The following is a 21,378-nucleotide window of genomic DNA, read 5'->3' on the forward strand; positions in this document are numbered from 1 at the left end:
CCATCATCCCTTTAGCAACTGATCTTATAAATGCCTCCCTTACCCGTGGTGTTGTCCCCCTAACTGGAAGCAGGCCAGGGTGAAGGCCCTGCTAAAAAAGAACAGGTCTTGATCCTTCTGACCTAGCTAACTTCCGCCCAATTTCGATGTTACCAGGCCTCAGTAAAATCGCTGAAAAAATGGTCAACCAGCAACTTTCCTTCTTTTTGGGAAGCAACAAACTGCTGCGCAACTCCCAAACGGGCTCCGCCCGGGTCAAGGCACCGATTCTGCCCTGGTAGCGGTGACAGAAGAGGCGAGATGCATCTTGGATTCAGGGGGATCTGCTATTGCGATCTTCCTGGATCTAAGTGCAGCTTTTGACATGGTGGACCGTAGAATTTTAATCCAGCGCCTTGCCAGGTTGGGAGTATCAGGCATGGCCTTGCAATGGCTCGCATCCTTTTTGAGCAATCGATCTTTTCAGATCGGGGAAGGCAGCGCACCCTCTAAATCTATCCCCCTCCAGTGCGGAGTGCCTCAGGGCTCTTCTCTGAGCCCTACCCTTTTTAACGTTTATATAGCCCCACTGGAGGACGGATTTAATCTTTTGTGGGATTAAAATAGTCACCAATGCGGACGACACCCAACTAGTCGTCTCGCTATCCCACCAAGAGAAGTGCTCGGAAAACCTATTTGCATGCCTTTCAGGAATATATTCCTGGATGTCCAGCTCTCAGCTCAAACTGAATGGAGCAAAAACGGAGCTTATGCTCCTGGGTCATCAACTAACATCCCTACCTAAGTCCATCTGGCACCCTTGTCTGGGCGAGGTTCCCGCTCCAAAAGATGAAATTAAAAGCTTAGGGGTATGGTTCGAGCGGGACTTGACCTTCAGGACACAAGCAAAGAAAACAGCTGGTATATGCTATGGCCTACTCCGGTCTGTGCGAAAGGTTCTTCCTCTCTTGCCTTTCCAGTCCAGGAAGCTGCTAATCCAGGGGCTAATATTATCGAGACTGGATTACAGAAATGCCCTGCTCCTGGCGGCACCTGAAGCTACCATCAACACGCTCCAACGGGTCCAGAATTCAGCAGCTAGGCTGCTTACTGGTTCCTCTATAAGAGCTTCGGCTAAGCCGGCACTGAGAGCTCTGCATTGGCTGCCGATCCGAGAACGAATACAATTTAAATCTCCCTGCATAACCCACAAGTCACTTCAGGGGAGGGGTCCCCCCATCCTTAGGAATCTGATTCGCCCCTACAAGTCCCTTCGAACTCTCCGCTCAGACCTCAGAAACTTGGCCATTGTCCCTAGAGTGAGGAAGGCGAGCACTGGGGACGCCGTTTCTCGGTCAATGCAGCAACGCCATGGAATGCCCTTCCTGTCATGATTCGAACCGAACCCATTTATGTTAAGTTTCGGAAACTTCTTAAAACATTTCTTTTTCCTAATGAGCCCTAATTATCGGTATCATCCTCAGCTTTGCTCTTTGTTCTGCAGCGCTGGGAGGCTCTCGGGCAGCCATGCGCGTTACAAATCAAATTTAATTTCATTTCTAAAGCTTACCATATATGGTTTTATTTCCCAATGGGAGGTCCGTGATGACCTGCACTTCTTACTAATCTACTATATATGAATCCGCCTCTCCTAAATGACTTTGGCGGGTGCAGCGCGCCGCCTATAACACTGACCCAGCATTGGGTTATTTTGGTGCTGCCTCATGTGTTTTCTTTAATGTTCCCTGTTCATCTATTTGGAAGTGATTAGTTGTCCCACCACTAAGGCATGTCATATTCTCCCTCTTACCACATTGCCTAACGATCCAGTCGAGATCGGTGGTTTTATTATCTTTATTGTTGTCCTTCATGCCAATCATACCGGTTCCATGATAAAGTGCGTCATAGCTTTACTTTCTAATGTCGACTCCGATTGGGTAGTCATATCCCTGTGCTCTAGTGATGTTCACAATTGACTCAACCAGGTGTTACGTGGCCGCATCTTCCTAGACGTTTCGCGACTCAGCCACATCAGCAACAGTGCTCGCAGACTACTGGCTCTGTCACATCTACACCATGCCTACCACACTAGCCATGCCTACGACGAGTCTCGCGCTCGTTCACACTGGCATTTTTTTCCCATCCCCGGGCTTTATGAACGCCGTCCCCCTCGCACAGGACGATCATCGGGGTCCGGTAAAGAGAGGGGACATGCATGTTCCAAACGGGTGCCTAGCGTCAAGGGCGTGAGTTCAGCAACCGGCAGATAAGTACAATTTTGTGTTATTTATGACTTGTAGAACTCACCCCTCTCTCATTTTGTGTCTCCTAGGGTGTGCCAAATCACTACCACCCCCCTACCAAGACCCATGGTGCTTTTATTGTTTGTACCTCCTGTAAGAACCCATTCTCTCTGGCTCTTTTATGTTTTATGTTTATCTTTTGCCCAACAGCACTAGTCAGCCTGTCTGACCGTTTTCCCTTTCTATTCCACGTGTTAGATAGTATCATAAGATGGGCATTCTGACACCATTTGCCCACGATTTGAATTTCTTTACTTCCACGCCATTTGACTTGATAAGGGACAGCCGTCCTTTGTCTTTATCACGGGGTTCCTGTTAATCCTGTATGTGCACAAGTTCACTGATATTGGCACTCGTGTCCTCGTTACAGTCAAAAGAGCACCTCGTAGAGCACTTCAGCATGCTATTTCCATTTTTTGACAATCCACAAGGGCATATTGAAATCATTTTTTTGTTTCATTTTGTTTCCTATATGTTTGCTTGTCAATTTGAAATCAGAATCAACTTGGTTCTGCTCCAATGTGAAGGAATCCACATACAGTGTTTCTAATACCTTTTTAACACTAGCAACCCATGGTCAGGGTGGGCCTTAGCGCGCCCATACCACCGGGGTTCACCACTACACTTCATTGGTACTGACGAATGCCTGACTAATTGCTCACATATAGGCAGAAACATGATGACCACACCTCAGGGATAAAACTGGACTTTTAGTTTTGGTCCTTTATCCTACACCTTTGGTTTTACTCATGTCCAATTGGCAAAACTACTAAACTATCTTTGTGACACAATTTTGACATTTTTAACTCACTTATCTCACCCTTCATCAATCACTTAACGAGCTCCGCAGGAAACTGGTGTTGCAGCACACTAGGGTGGCATTCGGCCACTCCTGGTGGGGCCCGATGATGAAGTATGTCACCAACTAGGTTGGTGAGTGAGGGCCTTCTGAATAACCTAAATTGGTTACTTTCATAGGTAATCTCTACTGTGAGTGTTGATACATGCTTGCTCTCCTTTGACCTTTATTGTTAATACACTCCTCTGTTGATTTCATGATTTCTCTTGAGGGGAGTCGGAGTGTTTGTTCCTTTCCCTTCCTCTCTGGTTAATACAAGTTTAAGAATGTGCCGCATACAGTGTGGGCTGCAGGAGACACAGATGTGGGGTTGCTCCAGATCCCACTGGTCTCCATCCAGATAAAGGACAACACGAAATTGCCACGCATTCCCCAGTACAAGAAATTGCAGGCAGGAGAAAAGGCTTTATTGCAAATAATACAGGATCTGCTTCAGGCTGGTGTGGTTGAGGAGACAGCGGTGAATGTGTGTAATAGCCATTTTCTTCCTTTTCTTAAGAAGACTCCCCTGATTTCTTCTGAAGCTCATCCTAATGTTTATTGCTTTGTAATAGACCTCAGAGAGGTTACCAAGACAGTGATTCCCCAGTACCCTGTAGTTCCATACATTACCAAGATCTTGACAATGATTCTCCAATCAGCACAATTATTTTCTGTGATCGACTTGAAGAATGCTTTCTTCAGCATTCCAATCCATACAGATAGCAGATATCTGTTTGGATTCGCAATAGCCAGCCAGAGCTTTAGATTCTGTTGTGCTTCACAAGGCTATACAGAAAGCCCTAGTATATATAGTCAAGCTTTAAAGACTCAATTGAATTCTTTGGAACTTGCCACTGGTAATGTGCTCTTGCAGTCTGTTGAAAACCTTGTGGCTTCTGATACTGAGGGTGGTTGTAAAGAGGCCACCGTTAAATTGCTGTTGCATTTGGCACACCATGGACACAAGATGTCCCTTTCCAAATTTCAATATTGTCAACAGGAGGTCACCTATTTAGGTCACCTACTGTTAAAGGAAGGTCACATACTAACACCAGAACGCATTGCTGCTATCACTAATATGCCTGTTCCTAAGACCCAACGGAAAGTGTGTGCCTTTATTGGTATAACCTTGTATAGTCGTCACTGGATCTCCAACTATTCCTTACTAACAAATACCCTCCTTTACCTGACAACCAAAGAAGTGCATGAACCCCTGCCATGGACGTCTGCATGCTAGCAAGCTTTTGATCAATTAAGGGTTGCACTTTACTCCTGTGCTTGGTACTCCTGATTACCGGAAGCCTTTTGTGGTCTACTTGCATGTGGCTGATGGTTGCACGCTCTCTGTTCTAACACAGGGTTTTAGTGGTAAGCAGAGACCCTGCACTTACTTCTCTGCTATTCTTGATAAAGTCACCAGAGTTCTCCGGAGCTGCCTAAGAGCTGTAGTGGTGGTGGCAGTTTCTATTAGACAATCGGCAGGGCTTGTCCTTGATACTGAACTCACAGTAATGATACCCCATGCTGTGGAAATGCTTTTGAATAAGATAAAGGGATCTATGACAGAATTTCGACTACAAAAATATCGACCTACAAGAATATCGAGTCAACAATATCGAGGGCAAAAATATCGACATCCTATCTACAACATGGTAAGTACAAAAATATCGAAAAAATAATATCGTTGTAAAAAATATCGATGTTAAAAATATCGTTTTTTTTTTTAATATATATAAATGTAAAAGTAAGTATATAACACTAATAAATAAAATATACATATTTAAAAGTATCTAATAATGTTTAAAATTAATAAATAAAACATATATATTAATAATACGTTAATTAAATATATACAGTAAAGATATAATATATATGTACTGAACAATAAGTGTTAATAATTAATTTACTAATTTCTAAATTAATGAAATATATTCTAATTTACTAATACATGTACAAACATAAAACAATAACATACATAAAATGTAAGTAATATAAAAAATAAAATAAACATGTGATATTTTAACAATTAATTATATAAAACGTTGGATAGCGTAAGGGTAAAAATTACTATTCCTACTCCAGAGAGTGGAACAGTAGGGAAAGCGTTTGATAGCGTAGGGATAAAATTACTATTCCCACTCCAGAGAGTGCAACAGTCGAGAAAACTGACCCTGAACCCAAAAACCACCCCTTTACCCACGAACTGAAAACTGACCCTGAACCCTAAAAATACCCCTTTACCCAAAAACTGAAAACTGACCCTGAACCCTAAAAATACCCCTTTACCCAAAAACTGAAAACTGACCCTGAACCCTAAAAATACCCCTTTACCCATGAACTGAAAACTGACTCTGAACCCTAAAAATACCCCTTTAACCATGAACTGAAAACTGACCCTGAACCCTACCAATACCCCTATACCAACAGCCAGTACGGCTTTAAGGTGGCCCATAGTTGTGGGTGCCTCTAGGTGGAGAGAGGGTTCTTGACCTCGCATGGACTACGAATACAGAACAGCCCATTGATACATAGATTGCTGTCTGCATTGACACTTCCTGATTAGTTGGCAATAATACAATGTAGTGCCCACCAAGCCATTGCGGAAGATGTTGGGAGGGGAAATGTGTTCGCAGACCAGACAGCTAAGGATACAGCTCGATTAAAGATGAAAAAGATGTTTGTGGCAATTCCCGCTAGGTGGGTCCCAGACAATGGAATGTTCGAGGACACATTGGAAAATATCAGGGAGATTCAGGGTGAGGTGACCTTAGACAAATTAGCAATATGGGAGGAGAGTACAGGGCGTTTGGATGAGGATGGGTGCTGGACTGACCTGTCTGGAAAACAGAGATGGTTGTTGCCTAATTCATATATACTCCCTGATGTTACCATGGCCCACGGCCCAGCACACATTAGTGCCAAAGGAATATGTAAGCTACTGGACCCAGTATGGCAGAAGAACAATATTTCCAAGGTAGCCACGCATCTAGTGAAGTATTGCACAATTTGTATGAGACATAAGCCTGGGAAAGGCCGTCCTACACCCTCAGGTAACTTTGCACCACCTTTCTTCCCTTTCAAGGTCCTCCAGATGAATTTCATCAAAATGGAATGAGTGAACAATTTGAAGTATGTGTTGGTTGTGATTTGTGCATTCGGTAAATAGTAATATAAAAAATAAAATAAACATGTGATATTTTAACAATTAATTATATAAAACGTTGGATAGCGTAAGGGTAAAAATTACTATTCCTACTCCAGAGAGTGGAACAGTAGGGAAAGCGTGTGATAGCGTAGGGATAAAATTACTATTCCCACTCCAGAGAGTGCAACAGTCGAGAAAACTGACCCTGAACCCAAAAACCACCCCTTTACCCACAAACTGAAAACTGACCCTGAACCCTAAAAATACCCCTTTACCCAAAAACTGACAACTGACCCTGAACCCTAAAAATACCCCTTTACCCAAAAACTGAAAACTGACCCTGAACCCTAAAAATACCCCTTTACCCATGAACTGAAAACTGACCCTGAACCCTAAAAATACCCCTTTACCCAAAAACTGAAAACTGACCCTGAACCCTAAAAATACCCCTTTACCCAAAAACTGAAAACTGACCCTGAACCCTAAAAATACCCCTTTACCCAAAAACTGAAAACTGACCCTGAACCCTAAAAATACCCCTTTACCCATGAACTGAAAACTGACCCTGAACCCTAAAAATACCCCTTTACCCATGAACTGAAAACTGACCCTGAACCCTAAAAATACCCCTTTACCCATGAACTGAAAACTGACCCTGAACCCTAAAAATACCCCTTTACCCATGAACTGAAAACTGACCCTGAACCCTAAAAATACCCCTTTACCCAAAAACTGAAAACTGACCCTGAACCCTAAAAATACCCCTTTACCCATGAACTGAAAACTGACCCTGAACCCTAAAAATACCCCTTTACCCATGAACTGAAAACTGACCCTGAACACTAAAAATACCCCTTTACCCATGAACTGAAAACTGACCCTGAACCCTAAAAATACCCCTTTACCCAAAAACTGAAAACTGACCCTGAACCCTAAAAATACCCCTTTACCCATGAACTGAAAACTGACCCTGAACACTAAAAATACCCCTTTACCCATGAACTGAAAACTGACCCTGAACACTAAAAATACCCCTTTACCCAAAAACTGAAAACTGACCCTGAACCCTAAAAATACCCCTTTACCCACAAACTGAAAACTGACCCTAAACACTCAAAATACCCCTTTACCCAAAAACCCAAAAATGACCCTGAACCCTAAAAATACTCCTTAACCCAAAGTTAAATAATATTATTTAATTAGCAATTAATAATTAATTAACAATAACAATAAAGTAAATATATTAGCACATAAGCTGTAATTAATATAATTTAATAATTAATATCATTTTTCCCCAATTAATTAATTAACAGTAACTAAAAATTATATATATAAATAAATTACTCTAATAATGTAATTAACTAACTAATATTATTTAATTACCAATTAATTACTAATTTAAAATATGTACAAAATTATATTAATTAATTAACTAATTAATATTAATTATTTGCCAATTAATTAGTTATAAATATTTAAAAACATATATTAATTAATTAATTATTATTAAATTACTCCCCACCCTATTCCCTATAAACCCACATCCCGCTACAGAAAATATATATCAATTAATCAATTAATTATTTCCCAATTAATCAATATTAATTAGCAAATAATTATAATTAATTAATTAATCCTACTAATTATTAATCAACTTACCATAATTAAATTACTTCCCACCCTATTCCCCCATAAACCCACAACCCGCTCCGGTACTAAAACATCAAATTTCCTTATAAATTTCTATATTATAGAAAATGTATACACATATAATAGTAATTATTTTAAATACTTAAATTAAACATATAACACATACATAATAAAAAACTATAAAATAATACAAATATCGATATTAGTGTCATCGAAATTATTAACATCGATATATATGCTATCGATATTACTAACTTCGATATTACTTACATCGATATTAAGTATTTCGATATTACTTACCTTGGGTCGATATTCTGTCCTACGATATTCTTGCCTTCGATATTATGCTCCTTCGATATTTCAGACTCGATATTATGGTAGGTCGATATTTCCAACTCAATATTTTGACTGTCTACCAAGATAAAGACACAGCACCTTACTAGTGCACGTCTGACTGAATATGAGTTGATCTTGCTTGCTCCACACATCACCAACGATGTGCTGCTCTGAACCCAGCCAAGTTACTACCCCTCCCTTCAGAAGAAAAGGACAAATATGTCCATTATTGTTTATTTCGGACTTAGGAAGAAATGAAATGACGGGTAGACCTGACTGAAGTTCCCTTACCTGACCCCCAAGAGGAACTAAATGTCGATGGCTCTTGTTTCAAATTATCAGATGGCATTACCACTTCAGCGTACGTGATCACGTTATACACCGTAGTTGAGACATCCCGCATTCCATAGCATCGGCCATGCTACAGAGTTGGTGGCCCTTCTTCGGGCTTGTGATTTGAGTGAGGGACTGACCGTCAATGTCTATACCAACAGCCAGTATGGCTTTAAGGTGGCCCATAGTTGTGGGTGCCTCTAGGTGGAGAGAGGGTTCTTGACCTCGCATGGACTACGAATACAGAACAGCCCATTGATACATAGATTGCTGTCTGCATTGACACTTCCTGATTAGTTGGCAATAATACAATGTAGTGCCCACCAAGCCATTGCGGAAGATGTTGGGAGGGGAAATGTGTTCGCAGACCAGACTGCTAAGGATACAGCTCGATTAAAGATGAAAAAGATGTTTGTGGCAATTCCCGCTAGGTGGGTCCCAGACAATGGAATGTTCGAGGACACATTGGAAAATATCAGGGAGATTCAGGGTGAGGTGACCTTAGACGAATTAGCAAAATGGGAGGAGAGTACAGGGCGTTTGGATGAGGATGGGTGCTGGACTGACCTGTCTGGAAAACAGAGATGGTTGTTGCCTAATTCATATATACTCCCTGTTGTTACCATGGCCCACGGCCCAGCACACATTAGTGCCAAAGGAATATGTAAGCTACTGGACCCAGTATGGCAGAAGAACAATATTTCCAAGGTAGCCACGCATCTAGTGAAGTATTGCACAATTTGTATGAGACATAAGCCTGGGAAAGGCCGTCCTACACCCTCAGGTAACTTTGCACCACCTTTCTTCCCTTTCAAGGTCCTCCAGATGAATTTCATCAAAATGGAATGAGTGAACAATTTGAAGTATGTGTTGGTTGTGATTTGTGCATTCGGTAAATAGATTAAAGCTTACCCAACCAAAGAGAACACCGCTGTGGCGACGGCGAAGGCACTCCTTTTATTTTTTATTTTATTTATTTATAAGTTTTGTATAGCACCTGAATCACCCCCGAAGGGTTATCTCTGTGCTGCGGAAAGGCAGGAGTAAGCTGACACAAAACATCTAAAACAGAACAGTTTTAAGAAGCCTTCTGAATTGGAGATGATCCGGATGTTGCCTCTGCGGATTGGGAAGCAGATTCCAATACAGAGGAGCGAGGTACGAAAAAACTTTCTCACCCATCCTTGACTTCTTAACGCAGGGAACCACAAAGAGGGGTTTCGTTCCAGAGCGTAGGTCCCTAGTGGGGGTGTAATGATTGAATTTCTCGGTGAGGTAGGCAGGACCCATGTCATATACCGCCTTATGAACGGTGCAGCAGACTTTAAACTTCATGCGTTTACACACCGGAAGCCAGTGAAGCTGTTGGAGAAGAGGAAGAGAGGCGGTTCTTGAGGGGATACTTAGGACCAGAAGTGCTGCGGTATTCTGGATTACCTGCAGGCGGCCCAACAAAGAATCATTAACTGATACCAGCACAGGGTTGCAGTAATCCAGTCTGCTTAGTACTAAAGCCTGGATAAGGATTTTCCATGTAGAGTCAGGGATGAAAGTGAAGACTTGCCTCAACAAACTGAGCACATAACAACATACCAACAGTGGGTCACATCTTCCTTTATAGTCCTTTATAGTCAGTGCCTGAACTAGGTGTGCACCAAGATTTTTGATGACAGTCTTAGGTGCAGGGGGGGGCACCGAGATCCACTGGCCACCAGTCCCGTGACCACATCAGTGGAGCCTCACCAAAGAGCATGAAAGAACAACTCCTCAAAGAGTTCTTCCAGCACTTTGGATTACCACGTTTGATTTGGAGTGACAACGGAAGTCACTTCAATTCAAAGGTCATTAAATTAGTATGTGAGGGTCCACACATTAAACAGAAGTTCCATGCAGCTAATCACCCCCAGTCAGCGGTCTCGTGAAAAAGTATAACAGGATCCTTAAACTGAAGTTAGCAAAGATAAAAGAAAGTACAGGTTTGTGGTAGCCAGATGCTTTACCATTGGCTTTGTTATCTACCAGGGCGACAGTGCATTCTAGAACAGGGTTGTCCTCGTATGAGGTGGTCTTCGGACACCCCACTAATGTCTGGGGCATCCCAAGTGCTTTTCTGAGATCGAGGACCCCTTGCTTATAGATTATCTGTATGAATTGTCTAAAGATCTTCGTTCTATTCACCAACAGATTCAAGACATACTGCAACCAGTACCAGAGGGGCCTGGGCATCAGCTACATCCCGATGATTATGTGTTGGTGAAAAACTTTCAACGGAAGAGCTGGCTGGAGCCGAGGTGGAACGGGCCACTGCTGGTCCTCCTTGCCATGCCACCGACACTGCAGTCAAGCTCGAAGGCCGGAAGCATTGGGTCCATGGGACGCACATAGGGTCCCACCTTGTGTTTTCTCTGGAAGTGAGCGGTTTCACTGGGTATTCTTGAGTTCCTGTCTCAGGGCAGCAGATCGAGGTAGAAAGACGAACAGGACAGAGACAGGTTCTTGCGGTTCAATGTATCAGAAGAATATTACTAATCCTTCCAAGCATGCAATGTCACTGAAGATAAACACATACCCCTGTAGGTGGTAGATGTACTGGCTCCTTTTTGTGTTTTAGGGGCAGGAGACATAGAGGTGGGATAGAGTAGATGCAACACACTTCTATATTGAAGATACCTAAAAGTATGCCCTTGATCCCACCGCCTAACGTTTATTTTGTCTGTGGTACTCGTGGCGTTATGTAGCTCCCTGAGGGATAGTTCGGGTGGTACTACCTTTCCTACCTCCTTCCCCAGTTTATATAGCCCCTCCTAAATACCACAAAACTCATCGCCTGCAGGGTTGAGGTGTCCTAGCCTCATGATTCAAGAGGATAATCAACACAGATGACATAGATCAGACTGACACCACCCTGCAACAGTTTACTGCATTCTACCCTTCTGGGGCCCTATGGCCAATGTTATACAGCAGGAATATCGACGCGGAAATATCGACAAGCAGAAATATTGACGTAAGAATATCGACTGTGTTAAATATCGACTAATTAAATATTGATGTAGTAAATTCCGTTTGTTTAGAATAGCAGAAATATTGACATTGTTAAATATCGTTGTAGTAAATATAGTTGAGATAAATATCGATGTAAATAATATCGACATTATTTATTTATATTTTATTTTTTATGTGATTAATAAAAGTAAAATTTTAATATTTTTAATACATTTTTAGTAAATATTTTAGGAGCGGGTTCTTGGTTTTATAGGGGATAAGGGTGGGTAGTAATTTAAAAATTGTGTGTTAAGTTTTTATTTAAATTTACAATTTTAATGAAAAAAGTAATGAATTTCAAAATTTAAAATTTGAAATTCTAAATTAATTAAGATATTTTCAAAATATATATTAAATTAAGTGTGTGAAAGTTTTAGTGGCAGGTTGTTGGTTATATAGGGGATAAGGGTGGGTAGTAATTTAAAAATTGTGTGTTAAGTTGTTTTTTAAAATTTACAATAGTAATAAAAAAATGTAATTTCGAAATTTTAAATTTGAAAATCGAAATTAATTAAGATATTTTAAAAATGTATATTAAATTAAGTGTGTGAATGTTTTAGTAGCGGGTTGTTGGTTATATAGGGGATAAGGGTGGGTAGTAATTTAAAACTTGTGTGTTAAGTAGTCAGTCAGTCAGAAATACTTTTATTTGATCTCGTTAAAGATCATAAAAGAATGGAGAAAGTTCAATGATACAAACATGTAAAAAAAAGAAACAAGGTTACTTAATTGGATAAAATGTTGAGGGTTAAAAAGGAGCTAACAAAAAAGAAATGAAAACACAATGCTGTCACGACCTGAATAATCGTCCATAAAAAATACATTAAGTAAAACTTTCATGTTAAAAGAAGTTTTGAACAGAGAGAGGCGATGCTGTACACCGGGGGCCCAGAATTTGTGTTAATGCAGGGGATGAACAAGGGTCCAAGTGGTCTAAACTGAACCACTCCAGTTCATTCTTGTTGTTAAGTATTTATTTAAATTTACTATTGTAATAAAAAAAAATCAAAATTTTAAATTTCAAAATCGAAATTAATTAAGATATTTTAAAAATTTATATTAAAGTAAGTGTGTGAATGTTTTAGTAGCGGGTTGTTGGTTTTATAGGGGATAAGGGTGGGTAGTAATTTTAAAATGTGTGTGAACATTTTGTAAATTTAACAAAATGTAAGAAAAGAAATTGGAAAATTCAAAATTTTAAATTCAAAATTAGAAATTATGTGATATAATTTAAAATGTGATATTTTTTAAAATTTGAAATGCTGTAGGAATTGGTTGTTGAGTTTATAGGGGGTAAGGTAAGGGTGAGTTAGAATAGTAAATTATTATGGCTTACTGTCCAGCACTTTCCCAGAGTTATGTTGGATTTGGAGTTAGAATAGTAAATTATTATGGTTTACTGTCCAGCACTTTCCCTGAGTTATGTTGGATTTGGAGTTAGAATAGTAAATTATTATGGTTTACTGTCCAGCACTTTCCCTGATTTATGTAGGATTTGGAGTTAGAATAGTAAATTATTATGGTTTACTGTCCAGCACTGTCCCTGAGTTATGTTGGATTTGGAGTTAGAATAGTAAATTATTATGGTTTACTGTCCAGCACTTTCCATGAGTTATGTTGGATTTGGAGTTAGAATAGTAAATTATTATGGTTTACTGTTCAGCACTTTCCCTGAGTTATGTTAGATTTGGAGTTAGAATAGTTTATTATTATTGTTTACTGTCCAGCACTTTCCCTGAGTTATGTTAGATTTGGAGTTAGAATAGTAAATTATTATAGTTTACTGTCAGCACTTTCCCTGCGTTATGTTGGATTTGGAGTTAGAATAGTAAATTATTATGGTTTACTGTCCAGCACTTTCCCTGAGTTATGTTGGATTTGGAGTCAGAATAGTAAATTATTAAGGTTTACTGTCCAGCACTTTCCCCGAGTTATGTTGGATTTGGAGTTAGAATAGTAAATTATTATGGTTTACTGTCCAGCACTTTCCCTGAGTTATGTTGGATTTGGAGTTAGAATAGTAAATTATTATGGTTTAAAGTCCATCACTTTCCCTGAGTTATGTTGGATTTGGAGTTAGAATAGTAAATTATTATGGTTTACTGTCCAGCACTTTCCCTGAGATATGTTGGATTTGGAGTTAGAATAGTAAAATATTATGGTTTACGGTCCAGCACTTTTCCTGAGTTATGTTGGATTTGGAGTTAGAATAGTAAATTATTATGGTTTACTGTCCAGCACTTTCCCTGAGTTATGTTGAATTTGGAGTTAGAATAGAAAATTATTATGGTTTACTGTCCAGCACTTTCCCTGAGTTATGTTGGATTTGGAGTTAGAATAGTAAATTATTATAGTTTACTGTCAGCACTTTCCCTGCGTTATGTTGGATTTGGAGTTAGAATAGTAAATTATTATGGTTTACTGTCCAGCACTTTCCCTGAGTTATGTTGGATTTGGAGTCAGAATAGTAAATTATTAAGGTTTACTGTCCAGCACTTTCCCTGAGTTCTGTTGGATTTGGAGTTAGAATAGTAAATTATTATGGTTTACTGTCCAGCACTTTCCCTGAGTTATGTTGAATTTGGAGTTAGAATAGTAAATTATTATGGTTTAAAGTCCATCACTTTCCCTGAGTTATGTTGGATTTGGAGTTAGAATAGTAAATTATCATGGTTTACGGTCCAGCACTTTCCCTGAGTTATGTTGGATTTGGAGTTAGAATAGTAAATTATTATGGTTTACTGTCCAGCACTTTCCCTGAGTTATGTTGGATTTGGAGTTAGAATAGAAAATTATTATGGTTTACTGTCCAGCACTTTCCCTGAGTTATGTTGGATTTGGAGTTAGAATAGTAAATTATTATGGTTTACTGTCCAGCACTTGGTAATTTTAGTTAAGCATGTAATTGTTTTTGTAGTAATCAGTTACGTATTTCTGCATTTTGATTGGTTTGACAACATTTATTTTAAATCCATTGGTTGAGAAGTTTAGTTTGAATTTGATATCTGTTATTGTTTAATGAGGCTGTTTTATTTGTTATTTGATACTAGTATATAATTAAAGATGTTTTGTATGTGTTTTTTTATTTATTGTTTATAATTCTAAAAATGTTTATATATGTAAAGTGTTTATAAAAATATTATTAATTGAGTATATTTGAATTAAGTATGTTTATATTAATTAGTGTATTGATAAATAATGTATATATATTTCAAGCATATAGTACATTTATTAAGCATTATTTAAAATGTAATAATAATTAAATAGTAATTTTGTTGAGAGCATTGTGTATTTAATGTTAAAGAAAAAAGTCGATATTTTTTGTATTTGTAAATAGGCAGTAAGTAAGTCGATAATTGTGGTATTGATATTTGTGGTGTGTTTAATATTATTTAAAGAATTTTCGATAATTTTCTAGTCGATATTTATGTAGTAGATATAATTTAAAACAATATTATTTTAGTCGATAATAAAATATCGATATTTGTCTAAATCCTTGTTTAAGTATATGGTGACGATACTTTTGTAGACGATGTTATTGCGCCGATATTTTTGTAGGTCGGTGTTTTTGTAATCGATATTTGATCAGGGATCCATGGCCAATAGCCTCAATATTAGATGACTCACTCGGGTGGTAGAGGGGGTCATCAATGTGACAGCAGGAATATTGACTAATATTACGGTAGAGGTTCAGGCAACAAGACTTGTTGCTCTTCCAAACCGGAGGGTTTAAGACGTCATCTTCGTAGATAGGGGTGGAGCTGTTGTGTCATCTGTAGCAGTTGCTGTGTTTACATCCCTGATCACACCCCTAATGTATTATGCTATATAGAAGCTCCACAAGCTTGCATCTAACATTTCCCAAGATAATGGTTCATGGTCCTTGGCAGGGTAGTTCTGGGGTATGATATCATCTTGGGGCTGGAAGATACTCGTTTTCCTAGTAGTTATATCTGGGGTCAGCTTTACTTCCTGTCTCCATGTCAACTGCCTCCCAGCATTCTGCACCTATTGTGTGGGTAAGCTCACCCGACTCCTAAATTGCCAGAACGAGATAATAAAGTCTCCACTATGAAGAGGCAAGACATACAGGATATAATGTTGATCGACGAGGGCAATTTTGAATTTTAAAGAGGTCTGATATGCAAGTGCTTCATTCCCTTCCATGTTTAGAATTGTAAAGACCCTGATAGCGCCAATAAAGCATTTAGCCACTAAGCATGGGTGGAAAATCCGTTCCGCTCGCGGATGTTGCGGATTTTCGGTAAATTCGCAATCCGCGAACGCTCGCGAATTTACCGAAAATCCGCAAATTTGCACGCAGCGGATTTTATTTTCTTGGTGATACAATTTTGCGGCACGCAGCGTTCACTTACCGTCATTCAGTGTTTGCCGAGTTGTTTTTCTCGATATTTTGTGAGTGCTGTGCCATTTTGGATCTTGCTGCGGGATCCCGCGGAAGTTTGGCGAGCCGATTACGTCATCGCGGCTTGCCACCTTGCACTGCGAGAGTTTGTCAACGCGAGTACGCCGTGATCACGTATCGCGGGAGTTCGCAATTGCGAACTTGTAGATGCGGCGGGCAGCAACAATCTCGCACTCGCGAAAATACAAAATTTGCAATTCTGCACAAGAAATCCACCAGCAAGCAGCATAAACCTTCTGGAAATGATGATTTTTATCAGAATAACTTCTCAGGTTGACATTTGCCTGCACTTATTTTTGCAAGGAGTCCATTTTTGGGGGGGGAGGAGGAAGTGCCCCACAGTCTCCAACTTCCTGTTCCTGTCCAGCAGGCTCCTCCCAGTGCTTTTTTCATGTGCTGGTCACTTTTATTCGGATTATTCACCTGGAAGGATTACTTTTTGTGGATGCTGCTGGATATTTGGATTTGAGGCCTTTTTGACTTTCTTTGGATCACTTTTGGATTAGAAATTTCACAAGTAAGTTTGTTTGGGGCATTACAGTTGCTACAACTACAATTTTGGAATTTTCGATTTTTGGGCTGTTTTGAGGCCTTTTGCCCAGGGGTACTCAGTGGTGGGTGGACTGAGTCTTTCTGTGTTGTGTCTTGAATTTAAACATCATGGAGGGCCTGGATGGCTTGGGATTGTGCTAATTTTTCTGTGATTTTCGTTTTTTCGGGCTGTTGTGTCCTTTTCACCAGGGGTAGTGAGTGGTGCATGAGCCTAGTGTTTCTGTGGGGTGTATTGAATTTAAACATCATGGAGGGCATGGATGGCATGGGATTGTGCTGATTTTTCTGTGTTTTTCGATTTTTTGGGGTGTTCATGGGGACAGCCCATGTGGGTGGGGGCCATTTTGAGTGCTGCTACAGGCAGGCCCTGGCCATGTGCTGGGAGGCAGGGGGCCATTTTGAATGCAGGCAGTGTTCTTAGGTCTGCAACCATTTTGCCTAGCTTTCAACCTTTATGGCCAGGGGTAGTGAGTGATGCATGGGCCTAGTCTTTCTGTGGGGTGTCTTGAATTCAAACATCATGGAGGGCCTGGATGGTTTGGGATTGTGCTGATTTTTCTGTGATTTTCGTTTTTTGGGCTGTTGTTGTGGCCTTTTCACCAGGGGTAGTGAGTGGTGCATGGGCCTAGTCTTTCTGTGGGGTGTCTTGAATTCAAACATCATGGAGGGCATGGATGGCATGGGATTGGGCTGATTTTTCTGTGTTTTTCGATTTTTTGGGGTGTTCACGGGGACAGGCCATGTGGGTGGGGGGCGTTTTGAGTGCTGCTACAGGCAGGCCCTGGCCATGTGCTGAGAGGCAGGGAGCAATTTTGAATGCAGGCAGTGTTCTTAGGTCTGCAACCATTTTGCCTAGCTTTCAACCTTTATGGCCAGTGGTAGTGAGTGATGCATGGGTCTAGTCTTTCTGTGGGGTGTCTTGAATTCAAACATCATGGAGGGCCTGGATGGCTTGGGATTGTGCTGATTTTTCTGTGATTTTCGTTTTTTTGGGCTATTGTTGTGGCCTTTTCACCAGGGGTAGTGAGTGGAGCATGAGCCTTGCTTTCTGTGGGGTGTCTTGAATTTAAACATCATGGAGGGCATGGATGGCATGGGATTGTGCTGATTTTTGTGTGATTTTCATTTTTTTGGGGTGTATAACTGAACTGATGTTCCTCTGTCTTCCATTGCTTTTAGGTGCACAAGACTCAAGAGAACCGCCAGGAAGAAGTCCTGCAGCGGTGTGTGTGTGCAGCATAATGTCACCCGACGTCACGTCAGGCAACAGACAACTCTGCAACTCGTGCAACTGCAGCCTGCTGTTCTGACCTCTGAAGAAGATGGCCCCAAAAAAAGTTCCCCGTAGCTCCTCTAGCAAGAAAGTTGCCAGTAAGGAGCAGAAGAAGCAAGTTACCAAGGAGACTGGTGTGCCGCCTGCCACATTTTTTGGGAGTTAAAAAAAAAGTACGCCTGCAGCAGCAGCGGGATCTGCTGGGGACCAAGCTGGGAGTAGCACCCCCGTACCATTGGGATCAGTGCCACCACCACCACGCCAACTTAAGTCCAAGCCCTTGAGTGCTGCAGAGGCACTTAGTCTAGTTGTTCAATCACCATCGACCAGTGATGTTGGCTCATCGCAAGAAAGTAGCAGCAATGTCCCTCAATCAACACAGGTTGTTGTAACTCATCTGACGAGTGTTGAACAACCACAGCCACAACAACAACCACATGTGCAAGTAGAAGCCCAAGTACAAGTGGAAGGAGAGGCAGCGCAAGGAGATGTGCAAGCAGAGGTGCATGGAGAGTCACAAGTGCCCACAATAGTTGTTCCTCCTGAAGTAGGGGCACATTAGGAAATCGACAATCAAGGCGAGGTATCATTTGAGGAAGCCACTCCTCCTGATGATCATTCATTGTCTTCCACACCCCTAGCAAGGAAGAGGTCAAGGCTGGTGTCTACATCTTCTTCAAGCCCACCTCCTTTGGATGATACGGATCTAAATTGGGAACCATCACTGCCGTCTGAGAGTGAGGCACACCATGATCTGACAAAGGTACTTAAGCGTAAAAGGAAGGTCGTCCAAAGTCTCATAGTTATGGAGTGTGATGAGGCTCAACAAGAAGTGGCGGATACTGCTGCTGATGAAGGCTCTCACGACGACGACCCAGTCATCATAAAGGTCACTGCAGCCCCAGCGGGCATGCAGCAAACAGACATTTTGACCCTAGCCTGAGAAGCTGCTGAGCGTGATGATGTTGTCGACAAGGAGGCAATGGAAGAAACACCACAATCATTGGAGTTAACTAGTACACCAACACGTACCGCTTCCATATTTCTTCCTCGCCAGAAGGGACCTCCATCCACCTCGACCTCAATTAGTGGTGGTGAAGGTGCAAAACGTACTAAAGTTCGGCAATCCACATCCTCCACTTCATCTGGCATTAGCAGCAGGACCACCACCACCAGTATCGCCGCCTCCTCCGGCCCCCAAAGACATTTCAAGTCAGCAGTTTGGGACTTCTTTAGTGTTTGCCCAAAAAAGGAAAACCTCACCATTTGTAGCATTTGTAAGCATGCAGTTAGTCGTGGTAAGTTTGGTACCAACTATGGTATCATAGGCCAGAGAGGTCATCTTGAGAGACAGCACGCTGTCCAATGGTTTGCCCACCTAGAGGAGATCAAGGAAGCCCGAAGTGCAAGTCAAGAAAACGTTGATGTTTCATCTGATGATGACGAGGAGGAAGAAGACGTGTCAAACACTTCACTTACACCCAGTACCCCTGTCAGCAGCACACCCCATGTGAGCCACACTAAGAGTGTGGGAGACAGTGAGACACCAATGCGAAAAAGTTCATCAGCAAGCGTAACTGGGTCGAAGAAGTCATCATCATCCCGTAAATGCTTGGTCCAGGGCAACATTAGAGCCATGTTGTTTACAGAAGCGCCATATGAATGCAACCACCCACTGACGCGTCTGTATAACACTAAGCTGGCTAAAATGCTAGCTCTGGACCTTCTCCCTTTTTCTTTTGTAGACGGGATTGGTTTTCTAGAATTAGTGGCAGCGCTCTGCCCTAAATGGAAGGTTCCTAGCCGGTTCTATTTTGCCAGAGTTGCGGTTCCAGCACTACATGAAGATGTGCTGGAGGTGATTGAGGCAGCTTTGCAGAAGAGTGCTGTTCACACTATACATCTGACAACAGACATGTGGACCAGTGGCACAGGCGCTGATTACATGTGCATCACTGCACACTGGGTCTCTTTTTCAGGGGTTAAAGCAAAGCTAAACGCAGGTGTTGACCCGGACCAAGTTTTTAAAGCTGCTCGGAAACATGCAACACTAGCCATGTTTGGCTTGGAGAAACGTCACACAGCACTAAACATTTTGGATGAGTTTAACACAAAGGTCTTTCACTGGCTGTCCCCAAAAAAACACCAGATTGGTTATGCTTCCACGGATGATGGCGCCAATGTAGTTAAGGCCATGGAGCTGGATCACTATTTCAGAGTGCCGTGTTTGGCGCACTGTATAAACCTGGTTGTTAAAAAATTCTTGAGTGATGAAGACAGTCTAGCGTGCGCGGTAGTAGCCACCTGCCGAAAAATGTGCAACCATTTCAGCCATTCTTTTAAGGCCCTGAAGCATCTGAGGAGCCTGCTACATGAGCGTTGAATGCCAGTGAAAGCACTCATCCAGGAGGCGGCAACACGTTGGAACTCAACCTTCTACATGCTTGAGCGTCTGTATGAGCAGTATACGGTACTCGATCACTATTTCTTAAAACAGGGTACAGCTCAGAAGGACCTGAGGATGGATGCGTTGCAATGGGACCTAGTTAAAAGCCTGACAGACATGCTTCGTCCTTTTGAGGTCTTCACGCGTGCAGTCAGCAAGGAGGACTGTAATTTGGGAAAAGCTATCCCATTGTTGTACATGCTGGAGCACCAACTGAAGGCGGTGTCTTCTGTGTTTCAAAAAGATAAAAAAAACAAGACCCTTTTGTTTTGGCGGAGAAATTATTAGAGTGCTTACAAGGTGATGAACGTCTTGAAATGATCCACTCAGAACAGCATTACATTTGTGCTACTATTCTGGATCCACGCTACAAAAAGGCGCTGGCAGGCCGAGCATTCTTTCCTTTTGCTGATGAAGATGTTACAAAGTACAAAGGTTGGCTAGCCTTGTCAGCCAAGAGGTTTGAAAGAGAACGGCAGCTCATTGAAGGAAAAGGCAGTACATCAGCATCAGCATCAGCAGGCCATCCCCAGTCAAAACAATCCACTTCTGCACCTGTGGCTGTGGCACAAGTGACCTCTCAGCCGTTAAAGACACCGGCAACCGGAACATCTGCACCAGACACAACAGTAACATTGGATGCTGAAGAGGATTGGCTAACTCGGGTTGGGTTCGGTTCTCAAAAGGTCACAGCAAAAGCTAAGCAAAGTGGAGGAACCTTGGAGGACCTTGAGTCGATGGTGCAGGACTATCTGAATGACTCAACAGAGGTCTATGTTCATGCTGACCCATTGGCGTATTGGCATGGGAAAAAAGAATTGTGGCCACAGCTCTCCAACCTGGCTTTAAACTACTTGTCTTGCCCACTCGCAAGTGTGTCTTCTGAACGTGTTTTCAGTGCTGCTGGTGGCATTGTAACTCCCAAACGGAGCCGCCTCTCGCCCAAAAATGTGGAGAGGCTAACAATGATCAAGATGAATCAGCACCTCATACCACCACATTACAAAGTACGAGAAAGCACGCCGGATGAAGGCGAGGTGGACAGCAACGTC

The sequence above is a fragment of the Lissotriton vulgaris genome, chromosome 3_1 (genome assembly GCF_964263255.1).
Source record: "Lissotriton vulgaris chromosome 3_1, aLisVul1.2, whole genome shotgun sequence".
Classification (NCBI taxonomy): Eukaryota; Metazoa; Chordata; class Amphibia; order Caudata; family Salamandridae; genus Lissotriton; species Lissotriton vulgaris.